The sequence below is a fragment of the Coregonus clupeaformis genome, chromosome 20 (assembly GCF_020615455.1).
Source record: "Coregonus clupeaformis isolate EN_2021a chromosome 20, ASM2061545v1, whole genome shotgun sequence".
NCBI lineage: Eukaryota > Metazoa > Chordata > Actinopteri > Salmoniformes > Salmonidae > Coregonus > Coregonus clupeaformis.
Genome location: NC_059211.1, coordinates 52,012,086 through 52,024,566, shown reverse-complemented (window position 1 = coordinate 52,024,566; position 12,481 = coordinate 52,012,086).

The window sequence follows — 12,481 nt, the reverse complement described above, 5'->3', positions numbered from 1 at the left end:
ACCGGCTCATATTATAGACAGAAGCGTGCTACATAGCAGACCAATCCAAACTTATCTCTTGGCCAATCATGGCTAGCGGGAAGGTTCCTGTCTTTTTCCATGGCTAAACCAACTAGGCTCATAATTTAACAATTTTATTCGTATTTACAGATGGCATACAAGTCTGTTATTAAGGCACATGAAAGTTCACATTTCTGCCAAAAAATGCATTTTGATTTTTAAAAAAAGTTTACGTTCAAATCGCTCTCCTGTGAAGTAGTGACGCGCGACATATGCCTAGTTTCCTGAAACGAGTCACAAATACAGAAATACCTCATTTATAGAAGTATTCACACCCCTGAGTCAATACGTTGTGTAGCTCCTCCAGTGACAGGCATGAGGCAAGAGGTCTTGATTTGAATACAGAGCTTTAATGCTGGTCAACCCTTGAGAACTCATTGCTGCTTATCACACAGAGGTGCTAAACATCCTTTTAAATGTCCTTTATCTTCTTCTGTATACTTTCTTTGTAGGTATGCACTTAAACACGATAACAGTGGAAAAATAATTCGCTTTTTGCGGTAAAGTTTTCTCGGTGCGTCGCTAAAGGCGCTCGGGTGACAACACTCGAGCGGAACCAATAATTAGTTCCGTCTTGCTGTAAACGTACAATTCAGAAGAAATTAAATAATAAAAGTGCAAATACATGAAATAAACTGGCGACAGAGGCAGTTACACTCCCACCAAATCACAAGTGATTTCTTAAAACTTGGAGACAAACCTACTGCATGAATAAATTAAATGAAACTCTGTCCTAATAAACAACTAATAAACTGTGTGTGAGTGTATGATAGAACCATCAGTCTGCTTCTAGCAATGTAACTGTTTTCTGAATGGGTCTCTCCAGGTAAACAAGTTTGGCTGTACGCTTTCCTCTTCCATCCAGGGAGGAGTCACTGATGAGTAACGTGAGTCTCCTCACTCTTTCATCACTTCCAGGATACACCTCGATTACTCTTGCTAGCTTCCATTGGTTTCGTGGTGTGGTAGCATCTTGTAACAGAACAATGTCACCGACCTTTGCATTTCTGCGATCTTTGGTCCACTTCTGTCTGTGTTGGAGATTCAGGAGATACTCCTTTTTCCATCGTACCCAAAAGTTGTTGGTTAAGAGTTGAACTCTGCGCCATCTTTTGCGGAGGTAGAGATCCTCCTTGACAAACTTTCCAGGAGGAGGGAGAATGATTGTGGATTTCATGGTCAAGATGTGGTTTGGTGTCAAGGGCTCTGGACTGGTAGAATCGTTCAGATGATCAGTGGTTAGAGGTCTGCTATTCACAACCGCCATAACCTCATATAGAAATGTTCGTAGGGAAGAGGAGTCAAGTTGTCTGGACGACTGTTCTAGAATGGACGCCAGGACACTTCTGATAGTGCGGATTTGTCTTTCCCAGACTCCACCCATATGACTTGAGGCAGGGGTGTTCATGATGAACTCGCAGCCCAAATCTTTGAGCTCTTCTTGATCCATCTCTTTCAGTGCTTCAATGAACTCACGCCTTGCTCCGACAAAGTTTGTCCCTTGATCACACCTTATCTGCCTTACTGATCCACGAATGGCGATGAATGAACGCAGAGCATTGATAAAGGCATCTGAGGTCAAGTCATCAAGTGCTTCAATGTGAACTCCTCTTGAACACATGCAGGTGAGCAACAGCCCATAACGCTTTAGCTCCTTTCTTCCTTCCTTAATGTGAAATGGTCCGAAGCAGTCCATTCCACAGTAAGTGAATGGAGCAGTTGTTTCCATCCGCTCTTCTGGAAGGTCTGCCATCCTTTGTTGCTCTGTGCATCTTCGGAACCTTCTGCAACTTGTGCACTTGTGAATATGGGATGAAACAAGCTTGCTGCAACCCAGGATCCATATGCCATTGGATCTGAGTTCATTTATAGTCATTCCTCGACCTTGATGGTACACTCTCTCATGATAGTGCTTGACGAGCAATGCAGAAACATGACTGTCTCTAGGAAGTACTGCTGGATGCCTCACATGTGGATGTAGGGCAGCATTAGCTAAGCGGCCTCCTACTCTGATTACACCTTGATCATCCAGGAACGGACATAGTTTGTGCAACTGGTTGGCTTTGTCTTTGACCTTTGTCTCCTTATGATGTTTAAGGCGTTGAATTTCTTGAGAGAGAGTTGCTTCCTGGACCATCTTGATTATGGTCAGCTCCGCCTCTTTCCTTTCCTCCAAGTTCGAGGCCTCACAGGACTTTGGCTTGAGACCTTTGATTTCCTTAGCACGGCGCTTGAGTCTGGCAACAGCCTTCACCATTCTTGCCCAGTCTGAGAACTTGTGTAGACGATCTAAAATTGTTTTTGCTTCTTCTGCCTGAGTGTCATGAACCTGAGCTTTCTTGACCTCTGGGTCACTGCTCTCGATCTCTCCCACCATGACAACTCCAGTTGGTAGCTCTTTTTGCCAAAGAAGGTCTGGACCTGTGAACCAGTTAGAAGCTGTGAGTTGTTCTGCTGTGACACCCCTTGAGGCGTGGTCAGCTGGGTTGTCTTCTGAAGCTACATATCTCCATTGTCTGGCCTCTGTGCTTAGCTTGATGCGTTCAACTCTATTTGCTACAAAAACATGAAATCTTCTGGCTTCATTACTGATGTATCCAAGTACAACCTTTGAGTCAGTCCAGAAACATTCTTGTTGGCAGTCTATTTCTATTTCTTTCTTGAGCATGTCACTGGTCCGGACTGCTACCACTGCTGCTGACAGCTCGAGTCTTGGTATGGTTGTGACTTTAGTAGGAGCAACTCTTGACTTTCCCATGACCAAGGAGCAGTGGACCTCACCTGATGTACTGACTGCTCTTAGATACGAGCACTCTCCATAGCCTGACACGCTGGCGTCAGAGAAGTGGTGGAGCTCATAATGCTGGACCTTGAAGCTTGATGGCAGATAGTATCTTTGGATTCTCACACCAGCCAAGTTTTTTAGATCTTGCAACCAAGACTCCCACAGGGGTCGAAGGTCATCAGGCAAAGGATCATCCCAACTGAGCTTGTCACGACACATCTGCTGCAGGATCTGCTTTCCTACCAGGATGAAGGGTGCCACGAATCCAAGTGGGTCGTACACCGAGGCAACTGTGGACAAGACCCCTCTGCGGGTAAGTGGATTTTCTTTGACAACCACTCTGAACTGCAGCTCATCAGAAGTCACACACCACTGTACTCCTAGTGCTCTTTCCATGTGTGGTTCTCCCAACATCATGGTCAGGTCCTTGACGGCTTTAGCACACTCTTCCTCAGGAATTGTGGCTAAGACTTCTTTGCTGTTGGAGATGAACTTGTGCAATCGAAGTTTGCCTGTGCGACAAAGCTCTCTTGCTTCCTTCACTAGTTGGATTGCTTGGTTTTCAGATTCTACACTTGCCAATCCATCATCGACGTAGAAGTTCTTCTGGATGAACCTGATGGTTTCTTCTCTAAAGCGTCCTTGTCCTTGAGCGGCAAGGTGCTTCAGGCCATAGTTAGCACATCCAGGTGATGAAGCTGCACCGAACAAGTGGACCTTCATTCGATAGATGGAGGGCTGGGCTTTAAGATCTCCATCCTTCCACCACAAGAATCTGAGGTAATCTTGGTCCTCTGGCTTAACATGGAACTGGTGGAACATACGTTCTATGTCACACATAACTGCCACACGACCCTTTCTGAACCGACACAAAACTCCCACCAAGGTGTTTGTTAACTCTGGGCCAGTCAGGAGATGGTCATTCAAGGCTGTCCCTTGAAACCTTACAGAGCAGTCAAAAACAACACGGATCTTACCGGGCTTTTGGGGATGATACACCCCATGGTGGGGGATGTACCACGCTGGGGTCTTGCTAATATCCTCTTCAGGGACAAGCTCGGCGTCTCCACAAGCTATTGTCTCATCCATAAAGGTCTTATAGTCTCTGCAGTACTGCTCATTTCCCTTTAACTTCTTCTCCAGACATCTGAGACGGTGGATGCCACATACCTTGTTATCTGGTAAGTTTGGTCTTCCTTTCTTGAAGGGAAGTGGCATTTCATAGTGCCCATCATCCTTGAGTCTGATGCCACTCTCCATAATTGACATGAACTGGAGATCCTCTTGAGAAAGGTGTTCATCTTCTGAAGCCCTTTCTACAAAATCAGATTCCAACACCTTGATGACGTCTGTTGGAAGGACTACTTCTTTGATCTGTGTTCTACAGACATAGTGCACTTCGTTTGGGAGATTTGGAAGAACTGATGTCACTTGCTTCACAATGACTTGATGGCTTATTCCAAAGGCATCTCCAAAGTCAAGACATGGGTTGCCATAGCCGACTACACTCCAACCCAAGTCTGTTCTCTGAGCAAAGGGCTCATTTTCTTCTCCAGCAACCACTTGTCTTGGTACAAGAGCTTGAGGACAGTTGTAGCCAATTAGTAGGCCGATGTCACAGCTCTGCAGAGGAGCAATTTCATCTGCAATGTGCTCAAGATGAGACCATGCCTTGGCAGTCTCTGGTGTGGGAATATGATCTCTGTTTGCAGGGATGAATTCTCTTGAGTAAGTTACTGGCAGGTAGATTATCTTATCGGAGTAGAATCCTCTTATTTGTAGATCAGTCAGCCTTCTGCTAGGCACCACTGTATTTCTTGAAGCCATTGTGGAGAGCTTTAACTGGACTGGTTCATTTTTAGTGTGAAGCACCTTTGCTGTCTCTTCAAGGATGAAGGTCGTGTCACTCTGTGTATCGAGAAGAGCGTACACAAGAACTTCATGATTTGGCTTACTTGTAGTGGACAACCACACAGGAATGACTGAGGATGTATGGGTGCCTTTAACATTCTGGATAACTCTGTTAGATGTTACCTCGCGTGGTGGTTTTGTCACCCTCTCTTGTGAACGATCTGTCGTTCCTTCTCTTGACTTGTCACTCTCCATTTCTCCATCAGTCCTTGTTGACATTCCTCTTTCTTTGCTGCGATTATCGTGTAGGCAGGTTGGATGTCTTTTCTCACAAGTATCACAGATCCTTCTATTTTCACACTCCTTTGAGCGATGGCCAGGCTTCAGACAGCCAAAGCACAACTTCATCCCTTGAACAAACTTGACTCGCTCAGAGATGGGTTTATTCATAAATTTCCAACACTTGTGTAGACTGTGACCTGACTTCTCACAAAAAACACAGCTTGTGGAGGAAGCTTTTTCATCTGAGTTAGTTGCTAGTACCTTTGCTCCGAGAGCTCTGTTCTTTAAAACCTTGATCTGCTCACCTTCAGCAGGTTTCAGAGCATGGAGAGATGTTATTGGGTTATTTGCAATCTTAGCTTCACGTGTGAGAAACTTTACAAACTGCTGGAAGCTTGGGAATGTGTGACTTTCTTCCTCCACTTCTATGACCTTTCTGTTCCATCTCGAGGTCAGCCAGTCTGGAAGCTTTGCAAGTAACTTCTGGTTCTCATTGCAGTCATTAAGTACTTCGAGGCCTCTGATCTGAGTCATAGCAGCCTCACAGCTCCGAAGAAAATCAGCAAACTCTTGAAGTTCGATACTGCCTTTGGAGCTTATCTTGGGCCATGCCTCCAGCTTATCTCTGAATGCTTTGGCTATGAGGAATGGATTTCCATATCTTTCCTCGAGAATCCTCCATGCTGCGTGATAGGCTGACTCTGAACCAAGCAGGAAGTAGCTCTCTATAGCCTTTTTAGCAGGTCCACCCACATACTTTCGCAAGTAATATATCTTTTCTTCGGCTGGAATGTTTTTCCGATCCATGAGTGTCTGAAATGAAACCTTCCAGTCATTGAATCTGAGTGGGTCGCCATTGAATATTGTTGGTTCAGGTATAGGAAGACGACCTGCACTGATGGACTCTGCAAGTGCTCTAACAAGAGCTGCTGTGCTGTCATCCTGCTTTGAATGTGCCCGGTCTTGTGGTGAAGAATGGTGCTGCAACAGATTATTTTCATGTTTAACTTCTTCCTTTTCCTTCATACAGACACTTTGATGGAGTAGACTGCTTATTTCTTTATCTGAGCACTCACTCTGATCATACACTCGCTGACGTGCCTTAGCAGCCTTTAACCTTTTAACTGTCTCTAGTCGCTCCAGTTGTCTCCGCTTTGCATCTAGCACCTTTTGTCTCTCTGCAGCTTCAGCTTCAAGCCTTTCCAATTCCTCAATGCAACACTCTTGTTCTAGTAGTACTTCTAGAGTAGCTTCATTGGCAGCAACTTCAGCAGCGGCATCTTGTCTGCTAACAGAAATCCGACTTGAATGTCTGGAGCTGCTTTGAGCATGAGAGGACTTAGTGCATTGGGATTTGATACTTATCTTGTCTGAGGCTACAGACTTGAATATAGACGATGTCGCCCTGTTGCCTCGTTGTTCATCTCCTCCACCGTTATCTGCTGTCTCCAAACGATCTTTTGCAGTTTGGATGATCTTCCTGGTTACTGCATCACAGGTGTCAATTCTGCGACGCGTGTCATGGTCAGGGTTGTCTATGCGCCTTAACTCATCATAAGCAATGTTCAGATTCTCTGAGGCAGCACTTATTTTGCTTATGTGTTCATGTAGCAGGTTGTTTGAGCATTGTCCACTCAAAGCTTGCTTGGCGTCTTTAGCAATAGCCTTCCACTCCTCATAGCTCACAGTGAAACGGTGAGCAAATCTTCTTATTTGCTCATTGTACAGTTCTTGGCCCTTTTCTGTTAACTTTCGGTCTCTTTGGCTTCTTCGTGATTCTTGTGAGGAAGTGTGGTCATTAGCTCTTGTGCCTTTAGTAGCCTGTGGTTGCATGTCTATGCACTGCTGCTCTATACTTTCACCTACATTAACCTGCTTTCTCCCAGAGGTAAGACTAGGCTCTGACATTGTTACTTGGTGTACTTAAATTTGGGTTAAATATAATTTGGCCTGTAGCTAAGTGATTCAGCTCCCATAGCTATTCACGTTTATACTATTTTTACCACTAATATTATTTTTTAGAACATATTCACATCTACTTCACACAAATCAATATCACGTTGTTCTATGAAATGTAAAATTCAGTCTCTTGGTTGTAGCTTAGTTAACACTTAAACATACACACAACTATACCGTATGAATATGAAGGCAAAAATGTGTCAGTCTCTTGTGGGAAATAGTTTAAGCTTCTTTGCATCAGCTGGATTCATGGTAAGGCGCCTGGATTCTTCTGTGGATGCTGCGGCTGTGTAAATGTCAGGAGCAGATGCACACTCTTGGATGTAGAGATGTCCCTTCTTGTCCATGGATCACGGCTCTTTGGTACTGTCTTCCTCGTCTACTCATGCAGAGCAGATGAGTTCTCACTGTAGCTCCTCCAGTGACAGGCATGAGGCAAGAGGTCTTGATTTGAATACAGGGCTTTAATGCTGGTCAACCCTTGAGAACTCATTGCTGCTTATCACACAGAGGTGCTAAACATCCTTTTAAATGTCCTTTATCTTCTTCTGTATACTTTCTTTGTAAGTATGCACTTAAACACGATAACAGTGGAAAAATAATTCGCTTTTTGCGGTAAAGTTTTCTCGGTGCGTCTCTAAAGGCGCTCGGGTGACAACACTCGAGCGGAACCAATAATTAGTTCCGTCTTGCTGTAAACGTACAATTCAGAAGAAATTAAATAATAAAAGTGCAAATACATGAAATAACTAAAGTGCTAATACATTAAATAAACTGGCGACAGAGGCAGTTACACGTTGTAGAAGCACCTTTGGAAGTGATTACTGTGAGTCTTTCTGGGTACGACCCTAAGAGCGTTCCAAACATGGATTGTGCAACATTTGCCCATTATTATTTTCAAAATGTTTCAAGCTCTGTCAAATTGGTTGTTGATCATTGCTAGACAACCATTTTCAGGTCTTGCCATAGATTTTCAAGTACATTTAAGTCAAGTCAGGAACATTCACTGTCTTCTTGGTAAGCAACTCCAGTTTAAATTTGGCTTTGTGTTTTGTCCTCCTGAAAGGTGAATTAATCTCCCAGTGTCTGGTGAAAATCAGACTGAACCAGGTTTTCAGCTAGGATTTTGCCTGTGCTTAGCTCCATTCCATTTGTTTTTTTATCCTGAAAATCTCCCCAGTCCTTAACGACTTCAAGCATACCCATAACATGATGCAGCCACCACTATGCTTGAAAATATGGAGCGTTGTACTCAGTAATGTGTTGTATTGGATTTGCCCCAAACATAACTCTGTCACGAGTTGCTAAGCCAGAACCCAGAAGCAGACCAGGACAAGGTAAGTTGAAACGAAGGTGAGTGTTTATTACAAATTCAAGAGTGATGCTGAATAATCCAGGGAACAGAGCGGGCGGCGTTGATTAGTTGTTGGGGGTGCAGTGGTTGATCCCATCCTGGGTCGGCAGCCGCCGACCACCAGGCAGAGGTTGGATGAAGGTTCCGGACGGGTGACTGCAGATGGAACAAAACGGGGGTAAGTAAGCAACAAACCAACAAGGTGCAAAAACAACAAAACTAACGCTAGGCTCTAAGACTGATACTCTGGTAAACCTACTGTTCATGGCTAACGATCCGGCAGGGAATGGATGTTAGGCCAGAGCCTAAGAAGGGTGATGATCAGGACCAGGTGTGCAGATTGCTGATGGGATGCAGGTGCGGAAATCAAGAGAGCTCCCCGGAGCGTTCCCGAACCCTCGGGAAACTGGAGATCACGAACAGAAAAACTAGTCACCAGACAGGACCCGACTCAGACTGCCGGGATCGTTACAAACTCTTTGTATTCAGGACAAAAAGTGAATTGCTTTGCCACATTGTTTTGCATTATTACTTTAGTGCCTTGTTGCAAACAGGATGCATGTTTTGAAATAAAAGAAAATCTGTACAGGATTCCTTCATTTCACTCTGTCAATTAGGTTAGTATTGTGGAGTAACTATAATGTTGTTGATCCATCCTCAGTTTTCGCCTATCACAGCCATTCAACTCTGTAACTGTTTTAAAGTCACCATTGGCCTCATGGTGAATTCCCTGAACGGTTTCCCTGGGGCGGCAGGTAGCTTAGTGGTTAAGAGCGTTGTGCCAGTAACCGAAAGGTCTCTGGTTCTAATCCCCGAGCCGACTAAGTGAAAAATCTGTCTGTGCCCTTGAGCAAGGCACTTAACCCTAATTGCTCCTGTAAGTCACTCTGGATAAGAGCATGTGTAAAATGTAAATGTTTCCTTCCTCTCCGGCCACTGAGTTAGTTAGGAAGGACGCCTGTATCTTTGTAGTGACTGGGTGTATTGATACACCATCCAAAGTGTAATTAGTAACTTCACCATGCTCAAAGGGATATTCAATGTCTGCTTTTTTCTACCAATAAGTGCCTTTCTTTGCGAGGCATTGGAAAACCTCCCTGGTCTTTGTGGTTGAATCTGTATGTGTGGGGTACAGAGATGAGGTAGTCATTCAAAAATCCTGTTAAACACTATTATTGTACACAGATTGAGTCCATGCAACTTATTATGTGAATTATTAAGAACATTTTTTACGCCTACATTTATTTATAACAAAGGGGTTGAATATTTATAATTAATTTGTAAACATTAGGAAAAATATAATTCCACTTTGACATTACGGGGTAGGTCAGTGACAAACAAATCTAAATTTGATACATTTTAAATTCAGGCTGTAACACAACAATGTGAAAAAAGTCAAGGGGTTTGAATACTTTTCTTATTGGACAAGTTCAGGTAGTCCCTCCCTGTTTCAGTTCATCTTCTTCCATTTGGTGCACCCAGTAAACAACACAGGGGTTCAGGGTTACTCTGTGGTCCTGTTAATGTTTGATTAGAGTCCTTGGTGTTATTTTTAAATGTTCCATGGACCACATGTGTTGCTTTCTCACGTATGAGTTCATGTTGACCAGGGACGTGGTCAGAGTGGTGGCAGTGGTGAGACCAGCTTCCCTTGAAATATGATTGCCCCGCCTTGTTGCTCCCCCCATTCTCATTGCTTTCAATTGCGGTTTTGTCACAGTCATGTTCCCGAGAGTCTGACTTTTAAGAAAATGGGGTAATTTTAGCTAATAGCTTCAACCTTTCAAAAGCTATGCCAATTTGTAGGAAGAAAACATAAAATGCTCTGTTTGTACCAACCACTAATAGTGGATATCGGAGGTTACTCACGTAACCGAGGTTCTATGAAATCAGTGGCGCATTCACTTTTCAAAAAACATGTCTCCCTTTTTTTTCTGGAACCTTCTGGCAGGCCAAACCAAACGTTGTTGCGGGCCTAGTTTGGCCCCAGTTTGGTCGGCCCTGCTTTAGAGGTTCTATTTGGAACTAAAAATTTAAAAATATGTTTTATTGTCACATACACCAGATAGGTGCAGTGAAATGTGTTGTTTTACAAGGTCAGCCATAGTAGTAATACGGCACCCCTGGAGCGAATTAGGGATTTTTCACCTTGTTGGCTCGGGTATTCAAACCAGCGACCTTTCGGTTACTGGCCCAACACCCTAATGGAACGGTATTAAACATAAGGAAACCACATGTTTGACATGTTCCATTAATTCCATTCCAGCCATTTCAATGAGCCCGTCCTCCTATAGCGCCTCCCACCAGCCTCCTCTGTTTCAGTCACTTACTGATGCAAATACAAATAGTTACACCTTTGCCATATTCAAGTCATTTTCTTATTAGCCGTATGAACATAGAAACTTGGTTGCAGATTCTGTGCTACATTGGTTACATAGTTTTTAAAATAAATGTTTAATACTGGTAATCAGAATGTGTTTGGTGTCAAGTTATATGGCTACAATTTAATTAATATTCGAAGTGTGATTTTATGATGACTTACTAAAAATGTTTTGTTTAAAGACCCTAAAAGTAATTGTTTACCTTTTTATATATAAACCACTCAGATTATATAACGAGTTAACTGCACCTCAGATTGCAGCCCAAATAAATGCTTCACAGAGTTCAAGTAACAGACACATCTCGACATCAACTGTTCAGAGGAGACTGCGTGGTTACTACATGATTCCATATGTGTTATTTCATAGTTTTGATGTCTTCACTATTATTCTACAATTGTAGAAAATAGTACAAATAAAGAAAACCCCTTGAATAAGTAGGTGTCCAAACTTTTGACTGGTACTATCCATGCAAATTAACTAAAATGCCTAAACAAAACCATGTGTTCATGCAAGTCATTTGTTTATTGCACAAAATGCTCACCTTAAATCTGTCTATGATAGAAAAGTAGTGAAGACATCAAAACTATGAAATAACACATATGGAATCATGTAGTAACCAAAAAAGTGTTAAACAAATCAAAATATATATTTATATTTGAAATTCTTCAAATAGCCACCCTTTGCCTTGATGACAGCTTTGCACACTCTTGGCATTCTCTCAACCAACTTCACATTTCCAACAGTCTTGAAGGAGTTCCCACATATGCTGAGCACTGGTTGGCTGCTTTTCCTTCACTCTGCAGTCCGACTCATCCCAAACCATCTCAATTGGGTTGAGGTCGGGAGATTGTGTTGTGATAATTGCGTTGTTTGCTCTATAACCTGTTAGTTCATATGCCTTGCCACCGTGAAATATAGGCCTAAGGCCAAGACAATAAGAAGACAATGGCACAATAAATTCAACCACACCTTTTGTTTCATCACAAAACCGGAAAGCAACATCTGTCTGGTGGAGTCCACAAAGCATATTGCATGCAACAAAGTTACATGACCTACGGTATTGCCAATCAAGTTAATGTTTCCGACATTTTCGGACTACTAAACAACTGTTGATTTAGAGCACTGGAGAGTTACCGCAAGTCAAAAAAACAAAAATATAAACGCAAAATGCAACAATTTCAAAGGTTTTACTGATGTACAGTTCATAAGGAAATCAGTCAATTGAAATAAATTAATTAGGCCTTAATCTATGGATTTCACATGACTGGGAATACAGATATGCATCTGTTGGTCACAGATACCTTTAAAAAAGGTTAGGGGTGTGGATCAGAAAACCAGTCAGTATCTGGTGTGACCACCATTTGCCTCATGCAGCGCAACACAACTCCTTCGCATAGAGTTGATCAGTGGTCTGTGGAATGTTGTCCCATTCCTCTTCAATGGCTGTGCGAAGTTGCTGGATATTGGTGGGAACTGGAACACGCTGTCATACATGTTGATCCAGAGCATCCCAAACATGCTCAATGGGTGACATGTCTGGTGAGTATGTAGGCTTCCAGGAATTGTGTACATACTATAACCCCACCGCCACCATGGGGCACGCCGTTCACAACGTTGACATCAGCAAACCGTTCACCCACACAACGTCATACACGTGGTCTGTGGTTGTGAAATACTGCCAAATTCCCTTAAATGACGTTGGAGCGGCTTATGGTAGAGAAATGAACATTCAATTCTCAGGCAACAGCTCTGGTGGATATTCCTGCAGTCAGCATGACATTTGCATGCTCCCTCAAAACTTCAGACATT